We start from the raw sequence: 23,022 nt of genomic DNA on the forward strand, positions 1-23,022 counted from the left end.
AGAAAAGTAAATGCATATCACAAAGCACATTTCCCTAGCAAGAGATAAGCTTTTCTCCCTACCTCAGGAAGGACCCCCTAGCCTGAAGAAGCCATTATGCCCATGCAGTAGAGATTGTACTTACTGACACATTCTCTGGAACCAAGCCATCTGCACATTTTTAAAGGAACACCTAACCACAAAGTTCCATGCAAATGCTAGATGCCAGGAAGACAGGAGATTGGGAGCAGAGAACAAAGAACTCCCTAAGGAATTACCCCATCCTGAGAGAGAGGGGTTTCTTTAAGCCAATGAGATACTACAAATTGCCAGAAGCGAGAACTTTGTAGCCAATCAACTGAATTTCCTTTGTTTACATAAAATGATTATGTTTTGTAAAGGAAGGTGAAAGGAGAATGGAGAAGGAAGGGTGAAAGAGGTTGTTTTCTTTCCCACGTTAATGTGAAAACAATAACATTCTGTATATTCATGTCGCTTCCACCTCTGTTGTTGAGTCTCTTGATTGGAGGAAAAGGGGACTCTGCTAGATGTAACAGCTGCCAGCTCCAAGTTAGGAAATACTAGAGATTTGGGTGGTAGAACCCGAGGAGGACATGATTTGGGGAGGGGAAGGGCATCAGTGGGGGGTAAAATGCCATAGCTTTCATTTCCCAAAGCAGCCATTTTCTCCAAGTGAACTGATCTCTGTTGTCTGGAGATTTGTTGCAGTCCTAGGAGATCTCTACCATCCTTTCTCTTCATTGGGATCTGAAGCAGTTTACGTCATTCTTTTCTCCTTCATTTTACCATCACAATAGTTCTGTGAGATAGGTTAGGCTGAGACTATGTGACTGGTCCAAGGTCACACAATGAGCTTCCATGGCAGAGTGGGAATCTGAACCTGGGTCTGCCTGATCCTAGTCAAAGACTATAACATTATGCCACCTATTACATCATGATACCTAGTCAAACACTTATTACATCATTAATGAATAATGGTGGTTCATATATTTCCAGGTAGGGCTTTGAAGAGAAGATCACAAAACTGGGCAATTTCCTCATAACTGACACAAAGTTTTTGTGTTTCTGACATTGGGCCCACTTTTTATATTTGAATTGTTACAGCTATGGATTTCCAGGCCGCACTGACATGTCTCCACTGTAACAGCAGCACCAAGTGGTACAGGAGCAGGTGAGAATGGTGCCCCCTGCCCCCATGCCTGAGCTGCTTGCTTCTGCTGCCAGAGGACACACCTTCTTATCACTCCCCTCATGCCTGTCAAAAATACAGGTGCAACAGCAATTTTGTTGGGATTCCCTGTGGCCTGAACATCTCCCTCCTAATTTTCTCTACTGAGTTGCGTAGGTTTGCCAATTCTGGATTGGGTAATTCCTGGAGATTCAGGATGGGCCTTGGGGAGGGACCTTAGCTGGTTATAATGCCATAAAAGTTCACCCTCCAAAGCAGCCATTTTTTCCCATGGGAACTGACCTCTGTCATTAGAGATCAGTGATATTTCTGGGAAATCCCCAGACCTCATCTAGAGGTTGGAAGCCAGTCGCATTGCAGCATTAACACACTTCTCAACAGGGAAAGTGGGGGAAAAAATCACTTTAGCGCCACCATTTTGAAGCTGGATTTTAGATCTGACTCCCCCCTATGGTAGCTATATGGGAACATCCATGCGGATTTTCCTCCAACAGCTGCTTCACCGTTACTTCAAGACAATAAACTTTATATTTTCTCCAGGACAAAGGGGGAAGGGAACAGGGATCAGAGAGTCTTGCACAAATTGGTCATGATGTCAGGTGGCCACTATTTTCTGCTGTCCCGATGAGCGGAAATCCCTATCTGGGAGCAGGCTTAGTGAGCAACAGGAACAATTATTTTATGTCCAGTATTCTACACCAAGGCTTGGACAGTTTCACATGGCAGAGCTGGGAGTGCCAAGCAGATAAAGTATGGAGCACTACCACTCTGGAAGACACTTTCTACCACCAAATTCCTGGATTTTTTTTTTTTTTTAAGTTTTCATTCTTTAAGAAGAAGCTGTCAGGTTCCAAATGAAAAAACAAACAAAAAAATCCTCTGTATTCATGAAAAAATTCTAAGGTGAATTGTGCAGTTAGGGAAAACCAATATGGGCATTTTCATTTCTTTAGGAGTCCAATATCACTGTTGTGGTTATTGTGCCACCTCATTGTTACTGTTGATGATAATTTCATTGCCATTTTTACAGATTTTTAACACCATTTATACACCATTTATATGCATGCAGCATTTTTCATCATGTGTATGCAACTGATATGCACATAATATTGAAAAAAATATGCACATTTTTATGGGGGGAAATTTGGCACAAGGAAACAAAGTGGTGTGAAAATAAAGATTCCCAAGACTATTACTCATAAAGAAGTACAAGAGAAATGGGGATATTGAAATTAAACCATCAAGGTTGCAGATAAATGTAGACTAGACTAAATTAGAATCCATGTTTAAGATGAAGAAGGTACCCAGTGGCCCCGTCCTGTTTGCTGCCATTCATAAAGTCCATGAGATAGATACATGGAATGTTGACTAAATATGTGCAGGGAGTTTCATGACATTTGGGCCTGACTGGAAAAGCCAGTGGGCTCTAATCTTGGAGAACCAGTTTGATTCCCCATTCTCACACATGCAGCTGCTGGGTGACCTTGGGTCAGTCACAGTTCTCTCAGAGCTGTTCTCTCAAGAGCAGTTCTCAAAGAGCTCTCTCAGCCCCACCTACCTCACAGGGTGTCTGTTGTGGGAGTGGAAAGGAAAAAGATGGTAAACTGCTCAAGGCAAATAGCAGCTATTTGAAGCTATTTCATAACAGCAAAACAATGCATGGTTGGAAAAGGCCTCGGCCCCCTCTCCCTAAGCACCGTGGTCCCAATTCAAGAAGAAGAGAAGACATTGGATTTATACCCCACTTGGAGTCTCAGATCAGCTTACAATCTCCTTTATCTTCCTCCCCCACAACAGACACCCTGTGAGATAGATGGGGCTGAGAGTGCTCTCATAGAAGTTGCCCTTTCAAGGAGAACTCTGCAAGAGCTATGGCTGACCGAAGACCATTCCAGCAGCAGCAAGTGGAGGAGTGGGGAACCATACCTGGTTCTCCCAGATAAGAGTCCATGCACTTAACCACTACACCAAACTGGTACTGCAGTCCTGGATAACAGGCATCTACATCTTGTTGTGTCCTAAAGCCAAACACAGTTTATCAGCCATGCACAGAAACTATCCCTCAAATAGATTCATAAATGTGCTGTTCTTGCTGCCTGGTTAGGAAAGCAAAATCAGAGGAGTTTTCAAGTGATTGGCGCCTGCAGACCATATTTTGTTTGAGAGATCACAGGTATGCTCTTCTGCATAATCAGGTCCTTCTCATCTTCTGATTTGTTCTCCACAGGGTCCAGTCCCCCACAAGGAGTGTATGAGGATGATCTTCATACAAGCATTGTTTTTCCATATGTGGCAATGAGCTGTCTGCCATTGTTATACCAAAAAAGATAGACCAGTTAAAGATACACATTTTCACTGTGCAATACTGTTGCTGCCTTTTCTCTTTTTGTGTAAACAATTTTATTAAAGGTATGGTAAATTTACAAGTAACAAAGATATGTAAAACAATATAAACTTTCCTTCCATCAGAATGATGTGATATCTTTGTGATATCTTTGGATTGATCATTGTAATTCATGGTTACATCCCCCATCCCTACCCCCAAGTCAGATTGGCTAGTATTTCAAGTCTATTCAACAGGGGCAGCAGTATACATAGAAGTGCCAGGGGAAGTATGCCTAAGAGAGCTCTTGGACTATTGGAAGATGAGCAACCACTGCTACAAGGGGTTTGTGGCACCTCCTTCTGATACCACAGTGCACTCAAAATAACTTCCGCTAGCACCAGTTCCATTTTTTTTTTTTAATTGTCCTGTAGCATGTGAGTCCTGGATAAGTCATCCAGGAGCTTTCTCTACATGCAAATGAGCTGTCTTTTATCTGCTTTTCTGTAAGGAAATGTATGATGGTACCTTGCTGCAATCCATTGGGACTGGATGACCTCTGAGTACACCCAACCCCAATGCTGATTCTTTCTTAGCAACATGACAACTGCACTCCGTATTGAGCTTGCAATTCATACCAAAATTGGGCAAGAAATTTGGGACCTGGCTTTGTTGTGTCATCCATTAGTCCTGTCATTCCCTGTGTAGCTCAATGTGTTTCCTTGGTTTGGAACAGCTTTGCTGGGACTCGTCGCAGTAAATTAACATAACAGCACCTGAGTGATGTAACGTATTGTGACAGATCAAAACAATGATGTTGTGAGCCAAAGGATTTGAACAGGCTCTATGTTGCAGTAAGTGCTGGGAGAACGGAAGAATGACTTCTGTCTCAAGGTTTAAAGAATGGTTGTCCCTTTCTTCAAAGACCAGGTAATATGAAGTGACTACAATACCTTTTTGAGTGGTTGAGCTGGTTCTTGCTTTTAAAAGAAAATTGAAATATTATTATTAAAAATCCTTCTCAGTTTTTAAGAACTAAAATCAAATATTTTAGAATAATGATCTAAAAAATAGATCATGTTTGTTAACTGTCTTATTAAAAAAAATACTTTATTTTTATCTTAAGATTTGTATGTGGCTCTTCTGCTGTATTTTACTTTCATAATAGCCATAATTATAGGTTAGGCAGAAAACCAATTATTTGTCACCCAGTGAGGTTCAACAGAGATTAGAATTTGTCTTGCACTATTCCTACCTAAACGTTTGGTCTAATATAGCACACAAGTTATTATTTAAATTAAGAAGAAGCTGAGAGTCTTGGCTCAAAGTAAGAAATGGTAGAGTTTGCATATCGTCTCATACATTCCATTTTTAACAGATAGCTCTCATCAAAAAGTGTTCAATAACTCGTATAAGCCATTGGGGTCTTCAACACAGAATTGTGGAAACCATTACCTTACTAGAACCGCGTGCAAGATTGATGTCACAGAACCATCAAGCAAATGACCAGTTGACAAACTGCAGCCTGGACTAGCCCAGCAGAGTCATGTGACAGAGGCGACCACTCAAAAAAAGAGCTGGAGTTATATAGTTCTGCATTTGCCTTGGCCCCGTACTACTAATTATTTGTCTATAGTGAAAGTACCTTGCTTTGTGGTGCCTGCTCATCTGAACCTGGATCTGGACTTGCTATAGGCTTGAACTTTGCCAAACTGTGACTGCTTTTGGCTCCTGGATCAGCTACTTGTTGTGCTGGACTTGATCCAAGGCATGACTACAACCATGCTGCTTGCCTCTAGTTCTGCTGTGACAACTTCTAGCCAACTCTGACAATACATGATTGCTCCTTACCATAGCGTCTCCACAGGGTCAAATATGAATACAATCCAAAGGTGTGCAATACAGTATTTAGACAGTATCAAATGGGACATTACTATGTGCGATTATCATGCAAGAGCTGCAGGAACATAAGGTGACCATCTGCTTTTCCTCATTAACTACATTTGTTCCTTGCCTCCTCATCTGAAGTTTCCCCTGGAACACTGAATTACTTGGGCTTGTTCCTAAACTGAAGCCAATGAATTACAAAACTCTCCATCCCCTTTTTAAAGTTTCAGATTTTGCACAGAGCATTGTACAGACACTGTTTTTTGAGGCTTCTGCTTCTTTTTGTCTTGCCCTCTCTGATGTGAATATCTTCAATCATAAAACACTGAGGAAAAGCAATCACAATCTGATTGAACATTTAGTAGCATTAGGGATGAGCAAATTCCATTGGCTCTCTTTTGTCAGTTCATCTCATTACCTGCACATGAATGGTCTCCTCCACTATCATTTTGCTCTTGTCTTTAGAATGTCTTGGGTTTTTTTTTCCCCTCAAGAGTTGAATCCACATTTTATTTCACTATCTGATAAACATGCAATTGGATTTGACATTTCATGTGTAGTTGGCTGAATGTAGCCACATTCTGAAGTTGTATATGTGCATGGGTGTCTATTAGGAGTAGCAAAGATGGGTGTCATAAAACACTGACCTCCCAGATCAGCTGCTGCTCCTCTGACTGTACAACAGGGGCAATTCCATACGTTCTGACTTTGCATGGACAGATGTGTAAATGTATACGAGACCAAACATATATTAGATTTATTTTTACTAGCAATAAAGCCCATTGTAGGAAGAAATACAACAAGCCCTAGAAAAATATTGGGGGGTGGTGGTGGTGATGAATGTGTAAATGGCAGGAAGGAAGATAGAGAAACAGAATGAAATAAAAAGGAAGAGAGAGAGGCAAAGAAAGAATGAGAGAACAACAGTAGGAAAAAGATAGGGAGAAAGGAGTGAGAGAAAGAAAAATGAAAGAAAGGAAGGTGAAATAAAAAGACAAGATACGGAAAAATAATGAGAGAAAGAACAGAAGGGAGAGGTTAAAAAAAGGAGAGAAAATAATGAGAGAAAGAAAAATGAGGACGATAGAATGAAAGAAAAAGTCAGAGAGACAGAGAAAGAATGAGAGGAAGCAAAGGAGAGTTATGGAAAAGTTTGGGAGAAAGGAGTGAAAGAAAGGAAGGAAGGAATACAGGGAGACAGAAAAATGCCAGGAAGACAGGCAGAAATCAAGCAAAAACTGTGAAATAATTAACGAAAAAACGCAATACACAACTCAATAATCTTATTGCAAAATATTGTAAAGATAAAAGCTTATTAACTAAATTACAATTACTTAAAGATATACAACACAAGAAATCATAATATCAAAAATTCCTCCTAATTATAATCAAGTGACAATTGACAATGCTATCAAAGTTTCATTATTTCATTTATTTGAGTCCTTTTAATAACGTCAATTTCCAACTTCTTAAAAACTCACGAAGATTCACCGGTTTCAACGGGCTGAATTTAAGTGGTGGTGCTGAGATATAATTCCACAGGAAAAGTTTCTCTGTTTTCAAGATGCTTTTTCAGTCTTGCCAAACTTCAGGCTTCCAATATTCATACAAGAATTTTTCAAATGTGAAGTTGAAGTGGGTATACAGCAAGCCTCTGACAGGAATGTGCCTTTACTTCTGAGAAGTAGTTTGATGTAGTGGTTAAGTGTGCGGACTCTTATCTGGGAGAACTAGGTTTGATTGCCCACTCCTCCACTTGCACATGCTTGGAATGACCTTGGGTCAGCCATAGCTCTGGCAGAGGTTGTCCGGGAAAGGGCAGCTGCTGTGAGAGTTTTCTCAGCCCCACCCACTGTCAGACAATGGAACTTCAAATCAACCAGAATTCGATTTGATACAAAGTATAGGTTTTATTAGAGAACCCATGGCATTTGAACGAAGAGAGATTGGAACTGATAAATTGTTGCACATGAGCACATAACTTAAAGAATTCTACATCAAAGCTTGCTATGCAAAAACCCACACATCTAAACATTGCTAGGTCGGAGTGCTAACTTTCACACGGGTACTTCCTCTCATCTCTTTGTTTAGCTGCTTCACAGGGATGGCCGAATTGCCAGCCCTGAGGCCCTTATCTTCAAAGGAAAGTATCTTTTGTTAGTTTGCAGAGAAAGGAATGTTCACAACAACTGTTAGTAACGTTCTGTGACCTTTACTTTGATATGCAGCAAGCTTTCTCATGGTTACTATCAATGCTAAGAAAATGGAGTCAGTTATGCTAAGCAATTACTATATTGGTATTCCAGTGTCTGACATACTGCCCCCCCCCCAGCTCTTGCTCGAGGTTTGTCTGGGTGCAGTAGGTAAAATTTCTTAAGAAGCATAGGAGCCCAGAAGTCGGATGACTTGACCCATTCATCGCAGCTGGGAGGAAAGTACTTCCAGCGCACCAAGTAGTGCAACATCCCCCTTTTTATTTTGGCGTCTAACAGCTCTTGCACCTCATGGTGCCTCTGGCCCTTCACTTGAATAGGTGGAGGCTCTGGAGGGCGGGGGTGCCAAGACGAGCCGCCAGGGTCTCAACGAAGAAGGCTGCAATGAAACACAGGGTGAACTTTACTAAACATTTTAGGGAGTTCCAGTTCAACAGTCACTTTATTGATCACCTGTTTGATCTCCCCTACTTTAAAGTCCCATTCTGGGGAGTGCTTCTTGTCGAAATGGGCTTTATAGTCTTTTTTGGCTGTCTCTAGATTTTCTTGGATGACTGCCCACCACTTTTTTATTTCTTCCCACCATTGTTGACAAGGGGTAGGTGGCGCTGTTGCTTTTTGGCTGGGCAGCAGCGGGAACGGTTTCCCTTCGTAGCCATGAACTATCTGGAACGGTGTTGCTTTGGTTGAGCTATGCAAGCTATTATTGTATCCGTACTTGGCAAACGGCAGCAGCTCAACCCAATTAGTTTGTTGATAGTTCACATAGCACCTTAGGTACTGTTCCAGAAGGGCGTTCACGCGTTCCGTCTGTCCGTCCGATTGCGGGTGGTACACGGAACTCAAACCTTGTTCTATGCCCACTAGCTTGCAAAACTCCCGCCAGAAGTTGGCAACGAACTGTGGCCCGCAGTCACTAATGACCTTGTCTGGGAATGTGTGTAATCTAACAACGTGTTGGAAAAACAGGTAGACCAGTTTTTTTGGAAGTGGGGAGTTGTTTGCAGGGAATAAAATGCGCCTGTTTAGAAAAAGTGTCTACCACTACCAAGATTACAGTTTTGCCCTGAGATGTGAGAGCTCTACTATAAAGTGCATGCATACTACCGACCATGGTCTTGTTGCTGTGGGGGTCAGCTGAAGGAGGCCAGGTGTCTTGCCCCCTCTCTTTTTGGCCATGATAATTGGTGGAAGGCTCGATCCAGCAGGCTCACGTTGAGGCTTCTCTGGTAGGCCTCGATCTTCATTGATTAGCTCCAGCCCCTGACCCTCGCTCAGTGGGCTCTGAAGTCTGCGGTGTACTCTCTCACCATTTTTGACCCCTGTTGCATCTCACGCAGTGCGGTCAGTGCTTGGGTTTCCTGGAGAGGGTCTTCGAACTGGCGTAGCATCACTTGCAGGAACCCTTCTACACTGGTCAGCTCGGGGGCCTGACTCTCGTACAGGCTCACGTACCATCTCCAGGCTGCTCCTTTCAGCTTTGATGCGAGGTAGTCCACATGGCTGGGCTCATCAGGGAAAGTGTTCCCCCAGTAGTGCATATAGCTATTGCCCTGAATTGTGAAGAATTCAACTTCTTTGGGGTCTCCATCAAACGTGATGTCCAGCCCTCTGCCTCTCCCCCCATCCCAGGGCCCGGGCCCCATGGGTCACGGGGCGGCTGGCACCACTGGCTGCCCCGCTGGTGGTGCGGGCAGGGCTGGTGGTGTGGGGGGTGTTGCCGGTTCCCCAGGCAGTGCGTCTGGTAATCCGGGGCCTGGCGGTGGGCAAACGCGTAGCTGGTCGAGCTGCCGCTGTACATCTCTCGCAATGTACACCGTGTTGGCCGGGATCTCATTCCGGAGATCTTTGGCCCACCTCTTCATCTCCTCTCGCATCCGCTTGAAGATTTCCTCTCCTTTCGGGGGGTTCCCATCTTCACCATCTGAGTCAGCCCCGCGGCCTCGATCCTCCTCAGTTGTCCCCTGTTTTGGGTTACCGTCGCCTCCCAGGTTCTCACCCTGGTCTGGTCTCGTGAGTAGCTTCTCGTGTCGACCCGGTGCCTCGTCCATCAAGGTGGTGGAGGTGCGGGACTTCCACTGCTTTGGAGTGAGGAAGATCTTCTGGAAATGCAGTGGGGATCCCCCTGTGCCCCTTGTTCCTGTAACGTTTGGGGGGGGGGTCTTCGGCTCCTCCACTGGTTCGATAGGTTCTCCGTTCATCTGGCTTAAAAGTAGCCGGCATGGATAAAACTCTTAAAACGTGGATCAGTTCCAAAATGTCAGACAATGGAACTTCAAATCAACCAGACTTCGATTTGATACAAAGTATAGGTTTTATTAGAGAACCCATGGCATCTGAACGAGAGAGATTGGAACTGATAAATTGTTGCACATGAGCACATAACTTAAAGAATTCTACATCTATGCAAAACCCCACACATCTAAACATTGCTATGTCGGGGTGCTAACTTTCACACGGGTACTTCCTCTTATCTCTTTATTTAGCTGTTTCACAGGGATGGCCAAATTGCCAGCCCTGAGGCCCTTATCTTCAAAGGAAAGTATCTTTTGTTAGTTTGCAGAGAAAGGAATGTTCACAACAACTGTTAGTAATGTTCTGTAACCTCTACTTTGATATGCAGCAAGCTTTCTCATGGTTAGTATCAATGCTAAGAAAATGGAGTCAGTTATGCTAAGCAATTACTATATTGGTATTCCAGTGTCTGACACCCACCTCACAGGATGTCTGTTGTGGGGGAGGAAGTTAAAGGAGATTGTGAGCTGCTCTGAAACTCTTGAGTGGAGGGCGGAATATAAATCCAATGTCTTCTTCTTCTTTCTGTGAAAAACCCTTCCTCAGAGAGGCATATCCCACTGTATGTATCTTATCATTCTGTGCTTGAGTGCTGTGTGCAAGTGATAGGTGATAAGATACATATAGTGGGATATGCCTCTCTGAGGAAGGGTTTTTCACAGAAACAGAAGTAAAGGCACGTTCCTGTCAGAGGCTTGCTGTATACCCATTTCAACTTCACATTTGAAAAGTTCTTGTATGAATATTGGAAGCCTGAAAGCTTTGACTGAAAAAGCATCTTGAAAACATAGAAACTTTTCCTGTGGAATTATATCTGGAGCACCAGCACTTTAATTCAGCCTGTTGAAATGGGTGAATCATCATGAGTTTTTAAGAAGTTGGAAATTGACATTATTAAAAGGACTTGAATAAATGAAATAATGAAACTTTGATAGCATTGTCAATTGTCACTTGATTATAATTAGGATGAATTTTTGATATTATGATTTCTTGTGTTGTATATCTTTAAGTAATTGTAATTTAGTTAATAAGTTTTTGTCTTTAAAATATTTTGCAATAAGATTGAGTATTGAGTTTTTTTGTTAATTATTTCACAGTTTTTGCTTGGTTTCAGACTTTCACTGTGATACTCTAGGCATCCCGATCTTCTTCTAGGAAGACAGGCAGGCAGGAAAGTAGGCAGCCATTAGAAGCCTCCCTTTCACCTGTTCCCACTTGCAGGTGGAGGGGGGAGTAGTGAAAGGGAAACTTCCAATGGCTCCCTGCCTTTTAAAGTAAGCAGCGGACAGGTGGACCTGCTCCACTGGTGGCTTTAAGAGGCAGGGAGCCATTGCAAGCCTCCCTTTTGCTCCTTCCCTTTTGCAGGTGGTGGAAAAGAGAAAGGGAGTCAATTCCAATGCATGGGGCCATAGGGCAGAGTGGACTCCATTGTATCTTATGGACCCATAGGACAGAATGGACTCCATTCTATGCTATCAGCCATAGGACAGAATGGACTGCACTGTATCCTATGAGCCCATAGGACATAATGGACTCTATTCCATCCTATGGGCCCCATAGGATACAATGGAGTCTATTCTGTGCTATGGACTCATAGTATAGAATGGACTCCAATCTGTCCAATGAGCCCCTAGGACAGAATGGAGTCTATTCTGTGCTATGGGCTGATAGGATAGAATGGAGTCCATTGTCTCCTATGGACCCATAGGACAGAATTCTATCATGTGAGCCCACTGTAGCCTAATTTGAATAGAAAGAATGACATGTATTTGCAGGTGGAAAGAGGATTTGATACATTGTATATTCTCAGCATGTTTATCTATTGCTGTTGAACTGGCCCATCCCTTCTGTGAATGATCATTCCTTTTGTGTCAGTTGAAGAAAAGTGCTTGTCTCATGAACATGTATCTCACAGTTTACTGTTTGGTTCACTCTTTGGTTCATGGCAGCATTGTTTGTGGTGGTGGGGTGGGGGAGAGACAGACTGTCCTGGACTTCCTACAACAGGCCGTGAGGAGAGGCAGTAGTGATCAGTAAGCCCCCAGGAGAACCTGTCAGCAGAGAACTGTCTCCCTCAAAGGTCAGTGGCTGTCTGGTGGGGTTCTTGCCTTACAGAGCCAGCTGTAGGCTTGGGAGAGCAGAATCAGCCAATGGCATGCCAGAAACAGAGTGCAAACCAATCTTGCATAGCCCACATCCAACCAATGAAAATCCTCAGATTTGCCACCACAAATCTTTTATTTATTAAAGATTCATTGATGTTCTTTATAGTCTGTCTTTGTCACATAAACTCAAGGTAGATTACACATAGTGAGTCAGTACAATCAACACAATGGAATTGTCAATAACAAATGCATAGAAGACTGGAGACACCAGAAAGAGCTGGAGCATAGCATAAGTATTAACGCGGCCCATTAAGTGGTACAGAAATTACATAATAGGACTTATGCTATATATAGCAGTAAAGACCACGTCCCAATTATTTATCTAAGTAAATTTGTAAAACCATTTTGAACTGAGCAGCCTTATTATCTGTGCAGAAAAGCCCTGACCTCTTCAGCAAGCCATTCTACAAAGTGGGAGCCACACTGGAGACAAAAGTTGGCAGTGGGGAATTTTGTGAGCATTCTTTGGTTAAATATCTTTTGAGGTGGTGCAATATTATGTACCCTGCCATTCCATCAGAGGACTGCTGTACCATTTTGCTAGACAGCTTGCATGTATCAGGAAAATGTTGCACATCCTCATGCAGAATTTTATCGAGGTTGTTTATTTGCAGTCTTCTATCAAAACAGGCAAATGTATTGATAATATGAAGAGGGGAGAGACATAGCTGAACAGAATGAATACTTTTACAAACTGCACAGGATCTAGTTCTAGGGGAAAAAAATAGAAATGCTTTTAAACCAGTATTAAGGAAGAGTGGAGTGGATACAGTGTTGACTTCTGCAACAATAAAAGAGCAGAACCAGGAGAAATCTGCTCATCCCTAAGATCCAGTGGCAGTTTCCTATTGCTTTAAAAAAAAGAAATGTCAAGAAAACTCTTTCTGTTTATGCTTCTGCTGCTGTACTGAATCCACCGGAGTCTCCAGGGGAAACATTATGGGCAGTGATAAATTCCAGCTCAGTGATTTATTGCCAGGGTTTGAATAACAACAAATAGTCCCTGTGCGCATTTTTGACCATTGGCTTTCTTGGAGTTGCTAGACTTCAGGAAACTTATATGAATTTAAACATCCAAGCTTGAATATTTGACCTCTTTGGAGGGGGGGGGGGGGAAATCACAGCAAGTGTGGTAAATAGTAGTTTCAAAGCTGTCATGCTCTTGCATGGTGATATATGGGGTTTTATTATCAGTTTGGGCCCCTTTTGGCATTCTCCATTAAAGAACTGATCCTGATGTGTTGCATTATAATCTTGCCAGTAGTTCAACATGAGTTCACAGATCATCCTGTCCACTAGCATGAGAGCACAAGCTTACAGATATGCAATTTTTAAAATTTCTTATTCCTGCTGTCTTGACTTTAAAATTCCCATGATAATTTCACCTCTTCTGTGCAAATCTAACCCATGATTCTTTATGTTCATGCTGTATGGGATTTTTTCCCCAATAAAACATACATATTTTCAACATCAGTTATGTCAATAAATCAGCACTTTGCTTATATTATATTTTTTCAACAATGTACAATGTATGTAAAATAGCATATAAGTTGTGCATACACAATACAAACAAATGCACAAAGCCAAGAGTGAAGAATGGAATTCTAGAATCACCAATAAAAACATGTAAAGAAAACAGGAAACATTCATTCACACGTACTGCAAACACCTTCTAATTGGTGAATTCTGCCATTTGGAACCCCTATAGAACAGGGATGGCCAACGTTAGCTCTCCAGATGTTTTTTGCCTACAACTCCCATCAACCCCAGCCATTGACCATGCTGGCTGGGGCTGATGGGAGTTGTAGGCAAAAAACATCTGGAGAGCTACCATTGGCCACCCCTGCTATAGAAAGTCTACCTACTCTAGAGTTTTCCTACACCAGCTTGGTGTAGTGGTTAAGTGTGCGGACTCTAATCTGGGAGAACCGGGTTTGATTCCCCACTCCTCCACTTGCACCTGCTAGCATGGCCTTGGGTCAGCCATAGCTCTGGCAGAGGTTCTTGAAAGGGCAGCTGCTGTGAGAGCCCTCTCCAGTCTCACCCACCTCACAGGGTGTCTGTTGTGGGGGAGGAAGGTAAAGGAGATTGTGAGCCGCTCTGAGACTCTTCGGAGTGGAGGGCGGGATATAAATCCAATATCTTCTTCTTCTTCTTCTTCACTGTGCAAACACATGTTTCGCATGCATGAGGTCCTATATTCAGTGCTTAAAATCTCTTGTTAAAAGATCTCAGGCAGCAGGATTGGAAAAGTGGCCTGAAAGTCTAGAGATAAACTATAAGTCAATACCAAGCTAGATGGCCTAGTTTCCTGATACTGTATAAGACATTTTCATATATTCCTGTATAATGATGGTAGCTTCCCATGCTGTTAGTGCCCAAGGGCAGTATACCATAAGAATGTAACAAGAGCCCTCTAAAGACTGCCTGGTTCAGTATTCTGTTTCCCGTGGTGGGAAACCCACAAGAACAGCATGAAAGTAATATTCTTCTCTTTGTTCACCTCAAAATAGATGTCCAGATGTATACAAATTTGATTTAACTGGGAAAGCAGAAAATAAGTACCTTCCACATTCCCTTTGAATTTTGTACTGGATAGTACTGCATGAATCACTTGGTGCAATCAGATGGGCAGGTTGCTGTGGCAGGATCTTGGCTTAAAAAAAACAACACTTGATTTTGCACCAGTTCATGTTGATTAGATGGTGGCCACCAAGCTGGCATCATAGTGCTGTGGGCCCATCCATATTGCTAATGTGCTGCAACCATGGATTGTAGCTAGTTTGCCCCCCCACACACACACACACAAATTCCCACTGTCCTTGTGGGACTGGTTCTATGGGGGTGCTGAAGCACACATCAGAGTTGGGTTGGGGAAAAAGGGACACACTAGAAATGGAGTGGAATGATCACACTGCTAATGCCGTTCCATGACACACTGGGGCAATCAGACACCTGGAAACCTGCCATGGAAGTACTTCTCTGGGGAAGCCACCAGAATTTCCTGGTGTCTATTTTATCCATGTGGGAGTCATTTTGACGAGAGGTAAGGGCAAGTGGAGCATGGGAGCCAAATATTTGCATGTGATCATGCCTATTTAATCCAGATGGGAGGGGTGGCTATAGTGGGTCAAACAGCTCATCTGATTGCACCTACTCTCTACAGTAGGGGTGGCCAATGGTAGCTCTCCAGATGTTTTTGCCTACAACTCCCATCAGCCCCAGCTATTGGCCATGCTGGCTGGGGCTGATGGGAGTTGTAGGCAAAAACATCTGGAGAGCTACCATTGGCCACCCCTGCTCTACAGGTATACACAACTCCTGCTGTGCTAAAAGAGGCTATAGTTAGATCTTTCTTGAAGAAACCATACTAGACAGCATATATCTTAATAGATATAGATCAGTGCCCTGTTTTTGGTAGGAGGTCTTGGAAATAGTGGTGGCCCAGTAACTCTAGACACTCCTGGATGAAACTATATATCTTGACTCTTTTCAGTAGGGATTCAAACCTTGTCATGGCACAGAAACTTTGGTTGCCTTGCTAAATCTATGCCAGTCACCCAACAGGAGGAGTACATTACCCTGTTGGATCTTTCAGCAGTTTTTGATAACATTAACTATAGTATCCTTAGTGGTCTATCTGACTAAACTGTGACTGGCAGTTTTATCCCCTCCCCCTTACCAGCTAGCAGGTACAAAAAGGTGATACTTAGGTACTTCTGTTGATCCCTGTAGCCACTGGCTTACAGAAGATCATAGGGTTCAATTATGTCCCTGATAATTTTCAACATCTATATAAAACTACAGGGGGAGGTCACCTGCACATTTGAACATGCACAGTATAATCAGTATGCAGATGGCACAAAGCTCTATGTCTCTTTTCATTAAAATCCAGAGAGACAGTGGAAGTATTTAACAGATGTTTACAAAAAGTGATGGATTCAATAAGGGCTTTAAAATGGAAGGGCAATGGGTGGAGAGTAAGGCTGATCCAAGAACTCAGGTTCTTCTAATACTGGATTAAAATGCAATTTCTTTGAAAGACTCATGTGCAGCTTGGGGATACTTCTATGTCATTAGACAGTCAAGTATTAGAAATTACTTGGAACGCCTTTTTACCAACTGAGGCTAGTTTACCAGCTGCAGCCTTTCCTGGAGAAAGACTTAGTAACATCCATACTTGACTACTTTGACACATACTATATGGGGTCACCCTTGAAGACTGCTCAGAAAAGTCCAGTCCACATGCAGCAGCTAGGGTCTTTACAGGTATTCAGCTGAGTAATATATTAAGCCAATGTTAAAACATCTCCAGTATCTTTGTGGCCTCAATACAAGATGACTTTGATCCAGAGTACCATCTGCACCCATATTAACCAACCCATCACTTGAGATTGGTTGCCCTGGGAGGGGGGGGGGAATCTTTAATCAAGTACCAGCCTTAGCAGGAGTTCAGCTGGTGGGAACATGGGAGGGCTTTTCAGTTGTGGCCCCTGACTCTGAAATTCCCTTTCTCAGTACAACTGGTTCTCTAAACTTCTTCCAAATGGGTTTGAAGATCTGCCCTTTCCAGAAGGCCTTTGAATTAAGTCAATAAAAAATTGTCCTCTAGATAATTTTCTGTTCATGCCATCACATATAAAGCACATTCACACAGCTGGGTGTAGTTATGGACAAAATGAAGTTACCATTAAATTTTTCAGTGTGGAAATTATTTACCTCTATTTCAGTAACAGGTGCAAGCATGGAACACTCTGGAATACTCTGGAACAATCTGGAAGCCCACTGTAAACGTCTTTGGCAGAGGACAGAAAGTGACAGAATCCAATACTACCACTTCCAAATGTATTTTTTTTAAAAAAAGTCAAGGTTGATAAATATAGCTCCAGCAGCCTAATGGAGAGATGTTTCAGATGGCCAAGAATTTAACCATCTGATACCACTTTCAACTAGTGTTGCTTGCTTCTACAGACATATGACCTTTAACTGGATCAGGGTATTTGTCTTACTGAGTAAATATTTCATCTTCATAGGTTCATCATACATCCTTGGATGAATGTCCTGACCTTGTCCATCTTGATGTGATACATGTATTGAATTTTGTCCTTAAATTATAGACTTTTTGCTAATAGTCTTGGGGTTGGAAGATTTGTTTGGATTGCAGAAATTAAACATGCTATGTAGTTACCTTTTTTTCTTAATTGGAAGCTTTATGATGCTTTCCCCCTCACTTTTCTTGACCTTCTGTATAATGTAGAGTACACAGACCTTTTGCAAACATGCAGATGAATTTTTGCATTAATATATTGCCTTCTATGCAATCTTGATTACAAAATGTATCAGAATTTGAAATGAAGAAGGTTATAATTTCTTTGGAGTTTTATGACCCTTTTTAGAAAGGGAAAAAAAATGAATGTGCATTCGGAGCATAAGGCCTCAAGCAAGTTGCACTGTAGTTCTATTAACACATTTATGTATAGTGACCCTGTGGAAGAGCGGAACAGGTACTATTCATTATCCCATCCCTGATTTGATTGTGTTTAGTCACAGATCCAAACAGACTGTATATGTCCTAAAGATCCTGCTTTTTGCAAGTGTCTTCTTAATCACATGGAAGCAGCCTACATGAATCCCAAAAACCCATATAGGCCCATATTCAGAACATTGAGTGACTGAAAAAGTCAGGAGGACCAGAGTCCCTAGGCATGATCACATGTCTTCTTTGTTGTTTTTTTTCATATGTCACCTACCAGTGCAATTCTAAGCCCATTGGTCAATGTTTAACATGGCACTGTAAAAAGTTGGAAGGGAGTTGCTGTGATTGGGGGGGGGCGGGGAGTGATTATGCATAAAAATTCATGCATGCTCAAGAACTTCCCATTTAAACTGTAGCTCTGCATGTCAACTTGTGTTTAAGCCCTAAATGTGGCCACTTCTGGGAGAAGACGTCTTTACATGAGGAGCTCCTCACCCCCCCTTCAAGTACACAGAAATGTATGCACATGCCAAGATTATTCTTTGGTTCTTGGAAGGACCACTTCACAAAATTTATTTTTAGATGCACATCTATGATGTTTATGTCTATGCCATGTATTTCCCTTGAACTACTTCACAATTTTGCCCTGTGATTTGTTGCATTCTTCCTTAATGCATTTTTGAATGAGGAAAAGTTATAAAATTTATTTTGGAATTAAAGCATGCATAGTTTGTCTAAGCTTTCATTTCCTGTTATGTTTTTATTCCTACCCTTTCTCCAAGGAAATCAGAATGGCAAATATGGTTCACCATTCCTCTGCCTCATCCTCACAACAAATCGGTGTGGCGGGTTAGGCTGAGCAGAGTGACTGGACCCAAGGTTACCCACTGAGCTTCATGACATTTGAACCTGTCCCCTACACCATACTTACTGCCAACTCTTCTTCATTCATGCCTCTCTTCTTTTCCATGTTACTAATGTACAGGGCTTTTTTGTAGCAGGAACTCCTTTGTATATTAGGCTACACACCCCTGATGTAGCCAGTCCTACTGGAGCTTACAGTAGGCCCTGTACTAAAAGCCCTGTAAACTCCTGGAGGATTGGCTACATCAGGGGTCTGTGGCCTAATATACAAAGGAGTCCCTGCTACAAAAAAAGCCCTGCTGATGTACATAGGTGAAAACTGATAAAACTGCAAACAAGTAATCTTGATATGATTGTATCAAGGTTCTTTCTGTGTACACATAAGCTCTTGTTTAGTGGTAAAAAGACATATACACAAAAGGAATTTTGCTAAAACTATGCATATACTCATGAAGTTTTATTTGTGTGGAATTCTATTTAATGTAGAGGAAGGAAAAGACACTGAAGCTATGGAAAACTTTATAGGTACTCTCTGCTGTACATGGTTTGGCAAAAGAACAATGGAGGATTCCATTTCAAAAATAATTCCATGTAATTTGGAACTGCATGGTCCAGAGAGAAATCTAGTGAGCCAGTGTTGTATAGTGGTTAGAATATTGGACTAAGATCTCCCGGGATCAAATCCCTACTCTGGCATGAAAACTTTCTGGGTGACATGCTCACAGCCTAATGCAGGGATGGGCAAACTGTGGCTCAAAAGCCACATGTAGCTCTTTCGCACATATTGTGTGGCTCTCGAAGCCCCCACCACACTGTCTGCTGGCTTGGAGAAGGCATTTCTCTCTTTAAATAATTTCTTCAAGCCAAGCCAGCCAGCAGCTTGGAAAATGCATTTGAAGTTAAAATTGCTTTCTTTCTACCTCTACCTCCCTCCCCACCTATTTTCCTTCCTTCCTGCTCTCAAATATCTGATGTTCATGTCTTGTGGCTCTCAAACATCTGATGTTTATTCCATATGGCTCTTACGTTAAGCAAGGCTGGCCACCTCTGGCCTAATATATATCACTGTGCTGATGTGAGGATAAAATGGAGGAGAGAATGATGTAAGCCACTTTGGGTACAGAGTGCAGAGAAAGGCTGAGTATAAATGAAGTAAACAAAAAGTAAAACCCAAATGAGAGAAATTTCAGAAAGATCTATACCTAATGATTCAAAGTATTCGTGCAACTTACACATTTGCTAGTGGGTGAACTCCAGTTATAAAGCTATGATTGGCTTCACTTTCATCATATTATTACTTGTAAAAGCACCTAAAGTGTACTAGATGTGATACATAATTTAAATACGCAGGCCACCATCCGCTTGCTTACAATCTAAATTGCTTGATGCAACCCCCAAGACTGCTTCTACTTGAAGAATAAAATGGTCCTTGGTGTAAAAACTGATTTTGAACATTAATCCGATCGTAAATAGTCAGCACTCAACATGTACTTCAAAAATATCATCCTACGGTTATGTGTGTAAGAAGAACAGCCAAACATACATAAACAAAGATTAACTACAAATGAATTGAAATTTTAATTACAAACCAAAGATCGGTGAGACTGCTTGGTAATAATTAAACTGCTCAATGATTTTTTAATTAGGAGAGTGGGCTTAAAGATGGTATGAACCAGCAAGATACTATTTGGGAAATGGCCAATGGCATACATAATTATAATATTCCATTTGTGGTATGTACAGACTTCACAATAAACCCTTTGATCCAACATTGACAAATCCCTAGCTACACACACATACCAAGGTCATTAAACAAACATAACAGTGCTCCAGAACTGTATTAGTATATTAACTGGCAATATGCCAGTCTGGGACACAATCCAGAGGTTAGTGGGCCAACCAGCATATTTCTGATGGAGTGAGACTACTTGTCTCAGCATGAGATAGAAGGATGGCCAGAGCTACAGGAACAGGACCACAGTTCAGTGATAGAGCTCAGGCTTTGCATGCAGACGGTCTTGGGGAAGCCCCAGTGACTCCAGCGAAAGGATCTCAGGGCAGAGATACTGAAAAAGACCCTTCTCTGCCAGAGTTCCTGCCAGTGTGAGTAAACAATACTGAACTAGAGGGACCAATGCCATGGCTTGGTATAAGGCAGTTTCATTTGCCACCCCAGTCAGAATAAAGAGGCAGACACAAGAATTGGGTTTAAAACCGGGCCGCTTTATTAAACACTTAACAACTGTAACTGGCAGGGGGTGAAACCTGAACCAGACAAGCCCTGGGGTCAACCCCGGACCCCGTCTTGTCCAAAGGGCGAGCCACCCTGCCCCCAGCACAAGCCCACCGTATTCGGGTTGTAGCTGAGTGGCCAGGCCTCCAGCCATCACCATCTGGGCTGGCATCGATCCCCATGGAAAGATCCACCCAGGTGAGGCTCCCTGTGATCTGCATTCCCCGCACTGAGCCGTGTAGCCCATCTACGGTTCCTGCAGACCACCGCACCAACAGTGCTAGGCCATAGGTGCTCCCCTGGAAAACCCTGTGGCCAAACCTCCTCCAGCCTGCGACCTTAACCGTTACCAATAACAAAAAACTAATCTAACAGGCAGTACAAGGTAGGCAAAAAACACCCCCACAATAGCCAATTGTGTGGAGATGAAAAAATTCCTACCTGGCCCCTAATAAGGCGACCGGCATACGCCTGTACTACCGAAAGGGACGGGTGGGCGGGCAGAGAGCCAAAAGGAACTGCGTGCAGAGGGGGCGGGGGCCGGGGCCGGGGCTTATGTAGCCCCGGCTCCGCGCCTACGACAAACACCCGTATGTGGTGTGATGTCGCCCCTCCCTCCTTCCGGGGCGGCAAAGATGGCCCCCAGCCTGAGCGCCGGCAAGCCGGCTTGGCTGGGAGGGGCCGGACATTGCCACCCCAGTCGGAATAAAGAGGCAGACACAAGAATTGGGTTTAAAACCGGGCCGCTTTATTAAACACTTAACAACTGTAACTGGCAGGGGGTGAAACCTGAACCAGACAAGCCCTGGGGTCAACCCCGGACCCCGCCTTGTCCAAAGGGCGAGCCACCCTGCCCCCAGCACAAGCCCACCATATTCGGGTTGTAGCTGAGCGGCCAGGCCTCCAGCCATCACCATCTGGGCTGGCATCGATCCCCATGGAAAGATCCACCCAGGTGAGGCTCCCTGTGATCTGCATTCCCCGCACTGAGCCGTGTAGCCCATCTACGGTTCCTGCAGACCACCGCACCCACGGTGCTAGGCCATAGGTGCTCCCCTGGAAAACCCTGTGGCCAAACCTCCTCCAGCCACCGCCAATGCCAAGCCTCTGCTTAGGCATTAGCGCCCCACTGGGTGGCCCAGAGCCAACCGAACCCCCTGCCGTAGCTCACTAAAAAGGCCCGGTTGCCCAACTCAGAAGATAAACACCATCTGGCCGATACAGGTCAGCCCACTAGAACAGCAGGGGCGTGATCCCAGGCCAGCCCAGCCCCAGACAACCCAGCCAATACACGGTAGCCCACGCACTGAGGCCAAGCTGGGTGCCCACCGGAGACCGTCTGGCAAAATGGGCAAAAGAAAACCGTGCTGTGCCCGCAGATGAGAACGCGACGTCTCTCACCGCGAGCCCAGCATCTGAAAAGACAAACAGCGGTCAGCATATAATAACACAATACAACCCAAAAGAGCCCACCACCCACCATTAGGTGACCAGAGGGCCACATAAGTTCAGCAGGCCGCAGACCGCCACCTGCTCATGAGCCGGATGGCGGAGGGCGTGTAACTCATTGAAGTAGCTGTGGAGGCCCTCCTAGAAGTATCAGCCGGACTGAACTATCAGCCGACTTACACGCAAGGCCCCAAGGGCTAACAGCGAGGCAGCGCGAAACAAAGCCGCCTCAAAGAGGAGGAACAAACCCTGAGCCGACCCCCAAACAACCCGCGAAGGACAGACGGGGATATAGGTTGCCTGTCATCCACCCACTGGGCCTGCTCCTGGGCCCCACCCTCACGCATCTTCCTAACCCTAATCACCTGTATACTCAGAGCGTCAGCCTTGCACGGGTATATGCTCAACAGCCTATTGAGTGCCGTCGGGCGGGTGGGGCAGGGCCCCTTTTCCAGGTGGCTGCTGCCCGCCACCGCTGTTCCCGGGGGTCTTACTGCCCGGTCTGGATGTGGATCTGCTACAGGCAGAAAGTGCGTGGGCCCCGCTTCAGAGCGGGCACTCATGTCGGAACTTACAAGGTTTCCTGGGGCACGCACCTTTAGATGCGAACTCCCAACATAACAGCCGGGTCTGAACTGACTGGCCCGCGGTATCACAGGCCCCTGTAGAAAACTGTTGTTGCTGCAACCTCTGCACTAGATGGCCACTGTCAGACCTGTCTCCCACGTTTGGTTTTGCTGGGGACATCAGCTGTAGCTACAGCTGCTGATTTATTTGATCCCACGGCATCCCTGGATTGACGGAGGCCCTCATACGGAAAGCCTCGTCGTACTGCAGCCAAGCTGCGCCCACGAAGTCCGTATAAGCCCTATAAACAATGTCTATATACTGAAAAAGAGCCACCGCCCGAGCCGGCTGCGCTCTCACG

General features: G+C 43.8%; 1 long non-coding RNA gene across 1 annotated transcript in view; it reads left to right on the forward strand.

Moving 5' to 3' along the window:
• Positions 1–23,022, forward strand: part of LOC132579703 (uncharacterized) — a 530,128-nt gene that overhangs the window by 237,940 nt on the left and 269,166 nt on the right. The window contains exon 2 of the long non-coding RNA XR_009555985.1: positions 2,634–2,755. This is a non-coding gene — a long non-coding RNA (uncharacterized LOC132579703). The remainder of the gene's footprint in view (positions 1–2,633; positions 2,756–23,022) is intronic.

The sequence above is a fragment of the Heteronotia binoei genome, chromosome 11 (genome assembly GCF_032191835.1).
Source record: "Heteronotia binoei isolate CCM8104 ecotype False Entrance Well chromosome 11, APGP_CSIRO_Hbin_v1, whole genome shotgun sequence".
NCBI lineage: Eukaryota > Metazoa > Chordata > Lepidosauria > Squamata > Gekkonidae > Heteronotia > Heteronotia binoei.